The 11,115-nt window shown below is 37.5% G+C and overlaps 1 non-coding gene across 1 annotated transcript; it reads left to right on the top strand.

The window, feature by feature from the left end:
• The first annotated feature begins 2,338 nt into the window (after nucleotides 1-2,338).
• Nucleotides 2,339-2,445, top strand: LOC145633411 (small nucleolar RNA R71). The gene has a single exon (XR_014112738.1). It is a non-coding gene; the product is annotated as a small nucleolar RNA R71 (small nucleolar RNA).
• Nucleotides 2,446-11,115: the final 8,670 nt, after the last annotated feature.

The following is an 11,115-nucleotide window of genomic DNA, read 5'->3' as shown; positions in this document are numbered from 1 at the left end:
TCAAAAAGTTGTCTAACTCTTTTCCTTCAAACCTGTACAAATACTCAAAAAACTCATTAAATTCCCTCATCTCTCCTCACATAAGAAAACGAAAAGAAAAACTGGTCTAAAAAAAAAATAAAAATTAAAAATACGGGTTGCCTCCCGCAAAGCGCTGGTTTATCTAGGTCCCGCACGACCTTCTTACCAAGTGCAATTCCTAAGACCCTTGGCCTAACGCTTGATCGGGTGGTTTCTCACCCGGTCTAGCGATGTTTAGGCTGCGGTGCGGCTTCCTGACATGTCCTGTGGGACGCCAAGTCGCCTTATCTGGTGGATCCTCCATGACTTGGACAGGGGGATCTTCAATGCTACGCACTAAAAACCCTTCTTCGATCGAATGTTGCTTCAAATTGTCATTGTGTTCAACACTTGCAACTCGATCTGGCGGAGCACTTACCGTAGGCTCGATTCGCACAACTTGCTCTATCGGTTCCACTTGTTCATCTTCGAAACCAAGACCAACATTATAGAATGCTCTTTCTATTGCATCGACTTCCTTCTGCCATTTGTCTATCTCATTGGAAATGGATGCAACACAAGATACCGCCTCCAAGGGATCTTTCTCAAGAGCTTGGGGCTTATCAGAATAATTTACAACCACATTAACACTGAAACATTTCTCCTCAGTCATGGAGCTTTTGAGGGTATTATTCAGATTAAAAACCACTTTATCGTCCCCTACATATAGTGTTAGCTTACCACTTCTAACATCTATGACTGCTCCTGCAGTGTTAAGGAATGGTCTACCCAAAATAATTGGGGTTTGCATATCCTCAGCCATATCAAGAACAACAAAGTCTACAAGTATATAAAATTTACCTACTCTAACGGGGACGTCCTCTAAAACACCTAGGGGGTATTTGAAAGAACGGTCGGCCATTTGCAGAGTTATATTGGTAGCTTTTAATTTACCCATATTTAACTTAGAACACACAGATAATGGCATAACGCTAACACTAGCACCCAAATCACATAATGCATTATCAATCAAAAGGTTACCAATATGACAAGGGATAGAAAAACTACCCGGATCTTTCAATTTAGGTGGAGACTTATTTTGAAGTACGGCACTACACTCTGCAGTGAAAGCTACTGTCTCTACCTCACTAATAGACCTTTTTCTCGTCAAAATTTCTTTCATAAATTTTGCATATGAGGGGATTTGTGTGATCAATTCAGTAAAGGGAACTGTTACTTTCAAATCCTTAACCACCTCCAGGAACTTACCAAACTGCTTATCCAAGTTTGTCTTCAATTGACGATTGGGGAAAGGAAGTTTGATAATTGGCTTTTGAGCATTTTCCTCTTTGTCTGGAGTAGCCACCTTCTCCGGAGTTTTACCCTGCAATGTAGGATTAGATGTGTTAGTATTATCTTCTAGCCCTGCAGGGCTAGCAACTACATTGTTTGGTTTAATGGAATCAAGATTAGCATTATTTAATAAAATAGGTTCATCAACTCTGGGCATAGAGGGCCCTTCATAGTTTGAACCACTCCTTAGAGTAATCGCAAATGCTTGATCCGTAGGCCTAGTCGGTTGTGCCGGCAGGGCTCCCTGTTGGCGTGCTTGTAGAGTAGCGGAAAGTTGCGCAATTTGATTATCTACAATTTTGTTATGCGCTAGAATTTGATCAATTGTCGCATCTCTGCTCTCCATGTGCTTTTGCATATTAACCAACATTGCTCTAATTTCCCCTAAAGAAGGGTCTGAAGATGAGGGGGGGTTGTTGTGGTTGATTCTTTTGGCCAGCATTGGGATGATAGTATTTCTGCTGCTGTTGCTGTGGCACCTGTGGTTCTTGTGGTGGTGGATTTTGAACATTAGTGCTCCGGTAGGAAAGGTATGGATGATTCCGATACCCAGGATTGTAAGTGTTGGAGTATGGGTTATTCTGCCTATAAGCTTGGAAGGCATTAACTTGCTCCACGGAACTCCTGCAATCCTGCTCCCAATGACCTACAATACCACAATTTTCACAGAAAGCCTCATTAGAATTATTATTAATCGCAGAAACATTGGCTACGTTAGCAGTGCTCAGATTATCTATTTTTTTTTTGACAAATAGAGGTCAGTTGAGCTTGCAAAAAGGATACAGAGTCGACGCTATGTTTCCCCTTGTTAGCAAATCCTCTTGGATTCCCATATTGGGAATTGTGTATCGCCATGTCTTCAATAACCTGACCTGCGTCATCAACATTAAGATTCATAAATCTCCCACTAGCTGCAGAGTCTAAAATTATTCTAGAAGAATTTCCAATGCCGTTATAAAAGGCTTGGATTAACTGCCATTGTGCTAAATTGTGGTGAGGGCATTCTCTTTGTAAGTCCTTAAACCTCTCCCAAGCCTCATATAAAGACTCATCGGCTTCTTGGGCAAAATTCTGAATCGCACTCCGTAGTACTGCTGTTCTCTCTGCAGGATAATATTTGTTATAAAAATTCAAAACAAGAGTTTCCCAGTCAGTTATACCAAGCGTAGTTCTATTTAGACCATTAAACCACAATTTAGCTTTTCCAGTTAAAGAAAAGGGAAAGAGAATCTCCCTGATTTGGTCTTGAGTGACCCCGGCTTGCCTTATGGTGTTGCAATATTGACAATAGTCGGCAATGTGAAGATTCGGGTCTTCACCCTTGGCTCCACTGAATTGCTTCCTCTCTATCATCGTTATAAATTGAGGCTTAATTTCAAATTGAACCCCATCAAGAGCCGGAGTGGGGGTGAGATGTGGAAAATCCGTAAGCTTTGGTTGTGAATAATCACTAAGTTTCTTTGGAGCCGCCATCTCTGATTCTGTGTCTGATGATGTCTCTAAATCGCTAGAATCAGTTGGAGGATCGCGGTGATTATTGTTAGTATCACCAGAATCCGCCAGGATTTGCTTGTAGAAGTTTTTCTGTCTATGGAAGGAACGTTCGATCTCAGGATCGAATGGGATGTAACCTGATCTGGAACACCTGGGCATAAACAAAAACTAGAAGCAAATATGAGATTTGTCTCAGAGAACTAACGCTCTCTGAGACAAAAAGGGAAATAATCTAGACTACAAAAATAATCAGAAATAAAAATAAACCGTTTCCCCGGCAACGGCGCCAAATTTTGACAGGGTAAAGTCGTATCCCCTAATCAAAAATAATTACCTAATTCACTAACTAAAGTAGATAGGGAAGTAGGGTCGATCTCCACAGGGAAACAAGTCTTTTTACTCCTAATTAAATATTATAATCTAAATTATTTAAGTAACCAATATTAAAAGTTGAATATGAAACTAACTAAAAAGAGTAAGAAAAGGGAGAAAATAATATACAAAAGGATCTAGGGCATAGGTTCACCAATAAATAATATTCCGGGGTAAAATAGGGTAATCAATCATTGACATGGCATAAATAACATGATTAACAGGCTCTCGCAATTTATTAATCAACATAGATCTAACAGGCTCTCGCAATTTACTAGATCTAAGTTCTTATCGAAAATAGCCTTTAATATCAAATTAACATCTGCTCGATTCATCAATTTAATAATGCTATACTTTTACAAGCCGCAATTGTAAAACATTAAAACAATCCAATAAGAAATCATCATGCAATACCAACAATCAATAATAGTCAATCATCAATGCATCAATTAACCAGATTGTAAAGGGCTCTCGCTACTTATTACAATCACACAATTAAATTACCGGTATTAAATCTCATCTCTCGAATCTTGACTTAACCATTTATAAATTAACTCGCCTATTGAAACTAGACCTAAACATTAATTCTCATCTCTCGATTCTTGAATCAATATTGTCAAACTCATGCATAAAAGATAGGCCTAATCTAGTCACAGAGCATTAAATCAATCAATAGGAAATTAATCTAGCATTGATAAATAACAACAATAAATTTACCCCTTCATATTATTTATGGATCCCCACAAACCCTAGAAATTAAACTACTCACACATAATTAAATATAAACTAAGCAAAGCAATAAAATAAATCATGATCAAAGGAATAAAATAAATAACTAAGATTAAGGGAAGAGAAATCGTTACCAAAATAAATCTGAAATTAACTAAAGAAAATAATAACAAAGGGTTAGAGAGAGAAAACTAAGTAGAAAGAGAAAGTCTAAGAGAAAGGATTAAGAGAAGAAGAAGTCGTCCTAAAATCGTATTACGGAGGAGTATTTATACTCCGTACAAAAATCCTAAACTAAAACAAATTAATACGACTCTAATTGTTTCCTAGATAAACACGCGCCCGATCGGGCGAGGCACCGCCCGATCGGGCGCGCCTTTTTATCTTTAATAGCTATCTCGCGCCCGGCCGGGCGCGTCACCGGGCGCTCCTCCCGCCCGGCCGGGCGCGCCTCCGGGCGCCAGCCTTTTTTGCCGGTCGGATCATTTGGGCCAATATTTGGACTTCGATTGGGCTCCAATTCTTCGGGCCAATCTGGGTTTCCTCTTTGGGTCTTGAATACTCGGTCCAAACGCCCCGGTATCACCTCTATCGAGCCCTTAATCACCGGCTCGATGGCTCCAACCGGCCCTGGGCTATAAAATCTGGTCGTGCTTCTCCAGTGCTCGTGATTGCTCCTAAATATCTCGGGAAAATACTCCAAAAGCATAAATCCCTGCAAAAGTCAACCAAATCTACGAAAACACTAGAAAACACCAATTAGTAATAAAAGTGGCTCTAAAGAGCCAAAAACACTACTAATTATGACCAAGGGACGAGGGTAAAATACAATATAAAATAGACACATCAGGTTCATTTGTTGTTGCTTCACAGGGTCATCAATTTTGAGGGTTAAAGCCTTTAACACCTCAGTCACGTCATTCAATTGATTCCTAAGTTCATTGACCTCTTCTTAACTTGCCATTATCTTTTTAGCCTTCCTCTTTTGACGAATTGGTTTATCAAAAAGTGAAACTTGAATAAAGAGGTTGTCCTTGATTAATCGCCCTTCTCTCCTCAACCAAGTACTGTGGAAAAGGAATTTGGGGATACTCATTGTTAATTACTTGACTCAAAACTTTATTCAACATGCAATGGATGGAGGAAGTGAAGAAAGACTGGAATAGAATGTGAAGAAAAATGATGTAGATGGAGGGATATGAAGAATTAGGAATAGGATGTACCCCCAACTTAAATGACGGAAAGACCGACTTATGCATGAACCTAAGACATGGTCATGGTGGCATGTTAAGACTCGTGTTATGACCATGGGACTTGGTGCCTAGACTCAATTAATGACTCGACAAAGTGTTATTGACAGCGAAATTTAACCGACTTAATTAGCAAACTGGTTAATTAGACACTAGATGATGACTCAATCAATAATCCGAAGTGTCGGCAAAACGACAGGACAGGCGTCGCACTGTGTAGTGTAGCGCCAGACGACAGAGCTGTCGCCAGGCGCCACACTCCACAAAGTGGCGCTACAGTCCAGACTTTGGCGCCAATGCTGAAGCTTCAATCCGAGACTGCTTTCGGTGTTATTAATCAACAGGGGTATGCCTAAAGTCGTACTAGGTCAAATCTGATTAAAAAAAATAGACTTTATTGACTCAAATTAATTAATCAATTAATTAATTAGGAAAAGTTATTTTAGTCATTAATTTATTAAATCTCAACACAAGTCAAACAAACGGTTAAGAAATCATAGTATATGCACAACAAATAATGCACAATTAGTCAAGTAGGCACAATATGATGCAATGAGTTTGCAACCTAACCATGGCTCTAGTTCTCTAAAGTTCGGGATATGGTTTAGTCAATAGAGGGTCCATGGTTAATTGTCCGGATGCACCGCGCGGAAGCCTAACCGTGAAGGGTTGGCGCGAGTGGATGGGACACCGCGAGTTTTAGAAAAACTCGCTTCCATGGTTTGGTGAATTCAACATTCTCGGATGTACCCTTTGTTACTCAGAGCGTTCAATCAGGTAGATGGAGCATGAATTCCCAGAGGGTTATGTCCATATGTAGAACACATATGGGTTTCAGAAAAGTGAGAAAAAATTCGATCATGAAGTAGGATCGAGCAAACAATACGAAAAACTAGTCGAAATTAGAACGCATATTTCTGGCTCAGTATTGGAGGAATTTGGCGCCAGCAAACAGAGCTTGGCGCCAGGTTTTAGCTGTAGCGCCTGGCGACAAGCCTGTCGTCTGGCGCTACAGTTAAATGTCTGGCGCCAATGCTCTGGTCGCTGACGCTAATTCCTACATGCCTTAGCAGCTTTTTGTGCTGGATAAAATTTTCCAGTTTCGCGCAGTGTTATTTCGGTCCTAGTTGTGAAAGATATTTCTCAAATTTCCTACGTGTAAAATCCTATGTTTTTAACTTATTACTGATGTTCTTTCCAATGAGATCTTTTTTATGCATATGACAATAATGTGAATCAAAATTACGCACATGAAATACTTAGAACGTTTCGAGTCTCATCCACTCATTCTAAATCATTGCCGAAACAAATTCAGGAATTAAAATAGAAATCCTCCCTAGTGGAGTCGCCAAAACCTGTAGGGAATATTTCAAGCGTTAATCCCCTAGCTTAAACCCCACTGTGATCATACATTTAAGTATGGTGGCGTCTAAAGGGAAAGAAGATAGAGCAAAAGAGTCCTTGAAGTTACTAACGTGTGTATTTTGTTATTAGAAAGAGGTACGAAGCATCAAAGTAAGTACTTTAATGGTTTTTATTGATGTTATGATGTTGAGTTCATGCTTAGGTTGTTATTATGATATTCCTAGTATCATGTCTAGGGTAACTTTAATATTAAATATGATTGTTACGATGCTTTTTATGTTCTTCCTAATATTTATGATTGTTAGTATCACGTTAGGGTAAAGCTTTGATTTTTATTGTTTAGTGACATGCTAGGGTTTGTTACTAATCTTGTTAGTATCATGCCTAGGATCTTGCTATTTTTATTATGCTTTAACATGAATTATGATTATAATTTTATAATTGTTATTTTATTATTATGTTGCTTGATATATATTTATTGTTATTGCTTGATCACACCTTTTTATGCATGTTTAAAGAGAATTTGTACTTGTAATCATTTTTAATAAGATAGTTAATAATCTTATTTAGGGTTAAGTTGATTATAATTCAAGTGATCGCCAATAATAGATTTGTTTGTGCATTAATATTCAACCAACATAGATAAACATGTTTAGGGTTAATCCTATTGCTTGTATGTTAATCAGAAAGCGCACATGAATACGATCAGAATTAAGTAGAGGCCTATTATTAGGGCAGGTTCAATCTCTTTTAGGTTGGATTTGTACCTTCATCTATCCCCGAACCCTATTTGGTTCAAGAAATTATTGGAGTTGACGATCTCTTGGATCGTTAAGGGGTGTAACCTTCACCTCGTGAACGGTTTACAAGTTCCTAAAACAATTAAATTAAACAATTGAAAGAGAGATTTGGGACCAAACCCTCGGAATTTAACCTTTCACTTCTAGGGCGAAGGCAACCTCGAATATGGCTAGGTGTATCTAGATCTAATGAATGCGGAATTTTTATATTTGAGAAAAGCTAGTTTAGAAAAAAGAGAGAGAGAGAGATAGTAATCAAGAAAATCTTGATGAGAGTTGGTGAAAACTGGTTATAATTGGTTAAAACTGGTTGTTGAAAACGAAGTTTATACGACGTTATTTATAGAGAAAATCAGCCAAAAAGATAAAATAGCAAAACAGAGTCTGGCGCACATAAAACTGGATTGGCGCCAACGCTGGTAATTGGCGCCAAGCGCCAACACTAGCGCAAGGCGCCAATGCTAGCTCCAGGCGCCAAGCGTAGCGCCAGGCGCTACAGCTGGCGTTTGGCGCTGATTTGGAAATTCAAGCGTTTTCTTAAAAATCAGATAAAAATTGCCGTACAGGAGGATAAAATTGTATCTTTCCTAAAAAATGCTCTTTGATTTTAATTAAAACTTTGAGAAGTCAACAAAAGTCAATTTATCAATGCTAATTGAATTAGGAATGAAAAGAACCTTCTAGAAGAATCTAGAAGACTAAAACCATTCCTAATTGCATTAGGAATGATAAATCATATTAGGCCCTCCTCTAGATCATTGGGCCGCATATAAGGCTCAAACCGGGCCCAGTTTAGTAAATTGACCATAACTTCCTCAATATTCATCGGAATTGGGCTTATAATATATCGTTGAAAAGCTCTTGTCAAGCCCCATCCAACTACACTACTATTGGACCCATATCATGGACTAACCAAACTGGATTGGCTGTTTTCTTAAAATAAGTTTTCAAAAACAAAGAGAAGAGAAAAGAAATTAAAACTATCCGCAACACTAAACTTTCCACACTTTCACTTCATTCGATTATGATTCAACGCGAAAGGTACTCATCACTGAGTTTGGTTTTAGGGAGACATAAATGGGTGTCTACACCTTATTAGCTCTTACAGAAAACATGTCCTTCAATCTAAAAGGACAATTCTTCCATCTCCAGTGCATGCAATCAATGGATCCCATCCTACCTGGAAAACCTCAGCCCTCCCATTCTCGTACTAATCTGAACAAATCCTCTTCGTTGGGTCTTTTAAGTATTATTGCTAAAGTAAGAGACAACTCCTTCAACAAAATGTTGTAAACAGTCTCTCGCTAGAGAAGCACTAATACGTAGGTAGTTGTCAATAGAATCAGCTTGTCTTGAAATACTATAATGGCATTCTTTTTTTTATCTTTGGCCCATGCTTCTTCGTTTTTTTTAAAAATATCCCAAGTATGCTTGTCTTGAAATTTTGTATTGGTATTCTTTTTTAATTTGTCATCTCTATAAATTTTATGGGCTAGCTTAATAACATCATCGTCTGATTTCCCACTCCCTCTTATATCCTCAGCGTGTGCATAAGCACCGACAAATTTTGAGCAATTGGCATTCAACCTTCTCCAATGACTTCTAAACTGCTCCAAACCCCTCACTCTTAATAAATCACCAACCCTTCATAATGCCACCAGTACCTTGTTCAAAACACCTATCTCTATATAGTCTAACATTATTAACATTTGCTTAATTTCCCCTAAAATTCATCTCCTTTTTGATTAGTGTTAAATTTTTTTTTTTTTTTTTTTTTTTTTACTAACCTCTACCCAAGCTCTTATAAGAACCTCATCTTCAGGGTGTGACTAAAAATTCCTTCTGTCTTGATTATCTCCACCTCCTGTATTATCTCCTTCATTATTTTCTTCAATTTCTTCAACCTCGTCATTATTATCATTATCTGAAGCAGCGGTAGATCTATAAGCCCAAAATTTGAAAATGCACCTTCACCTTCCCCTTCACCTTCACCCATCGGAAAGTGTTGTGACAAAGGAATTGTAGTTTCATGTTCAGCAAATTGATAATTTTGAACAGATACATTTCCTTCAGATGGAAAAACATTCTGAGAATGAGAGGTATTTGGATTTTGTGGTGGTCGTAAAAGGACTTCTGTGTTGGACACTGAACTTGCAAAATTAATATTCACCTTCCATAATTTGGAAATTATGGGAAAATTTGAGAGCTTGGTTGTAGTTGAGCATTGAGATCCATTTGACTATTAGAAAATGAAGGTTGATTATTCGGATTATTTTGTTGTTGAGAAGGATTTTTTGGTTTGGAGAGATTTTTTTTTTCTATTGGATTTATCCATATCCAATATTGTATTTTTGAGTTTAGTAGATAAAATGATGTTTCTATTTGAAAGTGTTTAATTTAGGAGATGAATAATTGTATGAAAATATTTCAATATTAGACTCATTTTATAGAAAAAAAAATATATAGTTATTGGTACCTTTTTTTTTTATTAAACTTCATTTTTTAAAAATTATTACCGTTATAATATAACATTATTAATAAAAAATGGTTTTGAACCGTTAGATGTATGTAAAATTGAAGCATGCTAACCATTGGGTTAAAAAAGTAAAAACATACCATGACTTCTTCTCCATGCAAGTTACCGTTATTTTGTCTTTAGCAAAACAATTTTTGACATGCAAATCCACGCGGTCTTCTCCCATACTTTACCCAAAAATGTTGTTTTGGTCTTGGGGAAGCCTGGGTCATCACCCAAATACCCCATTTTTTTCATTATTTTAATGCTAATTTATCATTCTCTCTCCTCATGACCAAAGTATTGGTCATCCAATGGCCATAATCTCGCTGGCATTGGACATGATTATTATCATATTGCTAGGTTGTCAAATATTGGGGATTACTCAAGGTCCATGGATGTTAGATGACAATTATCTCATTATTCGCAAATGGGTGCCTAACTTCATTCCGGATGATGCTCCATTACGATTCCTTACAGCTTGAGTTCATACTCCTCAACTGTCTTTCGAATAATTTGACAAAAATAAATAAATAAATAAATAAAATTGGTGAAAAAATTGGAAAGGGCATCAGGATTCAAAGACGACAGTTTACTATGTTGAGCATTGAGTTAGACTTGTCCGAACCTTTGCTATCAAAATTTTGGCTTTTGAGGCAGAATTTGGCGTATCCAGTATGAAGGTCTTAGTATGATATGCTTTAATTGTGGGAAAATAGTGCATCAAGGTGACAAATGCCCTCTCAATGATGCTGTTACCATGGAGTAAGGGCTTAAAGCAGGTGATAAGCAAAACAGTCAACCTATTCCCAATCCGATTTCGAATATTGTTAATAAAGCTAAATCGGATTGGGAAATTGCTGATGAGACAGATGAATACGTTAATGTGCATAATCAGTATGTGCGATTAAATGGTTAAAGGTTTCTTTTTAATAAGGTGTGGCATAATTTTTTACTGATGAGATCAACTCGGCCTGTTTGCTTTTCAATTTTTGCAGGATTCGTGTGGCTGCTGCAGCTGCTGCTTCTTCGATTGCACGAGCCCCTTCAATGAGAAGGCTGAAATGCTGAACAAAGCACCAATAAGTTTTCCTTGAATTTATTTATTGCATGATGTTAATAATATTAGCTGTTTCACTTATGCAATAAGTACATTGTACATATTATCAGCATATGCACAATGATCTTAGTTGAAAGTCCATATTTTGTTAGTACCTCGGGTAATTTACTTGCATTT

Source organism: Chenopodium album, chromosome 5, assembly GCF_948465745.1.
Source record: "Chenopodium album chromosome 5, dcCheAlbu1.1, whole genome shotgun sequence".
In the NCBI taxonomy this organism is placed as follows: domain Eukaryota; kingdom Viridiplantae; phylum Streptophyta; class Magnoliopsida; order Caryophyllales; family Amaranthaceae; genus Chenopodium; species Chenopodium album.
The sequence above is the reverse complement of the archived record's forward strand: the minus strand, read 5'-3'. Positions and strand labels throughout refer to the sequence as shown.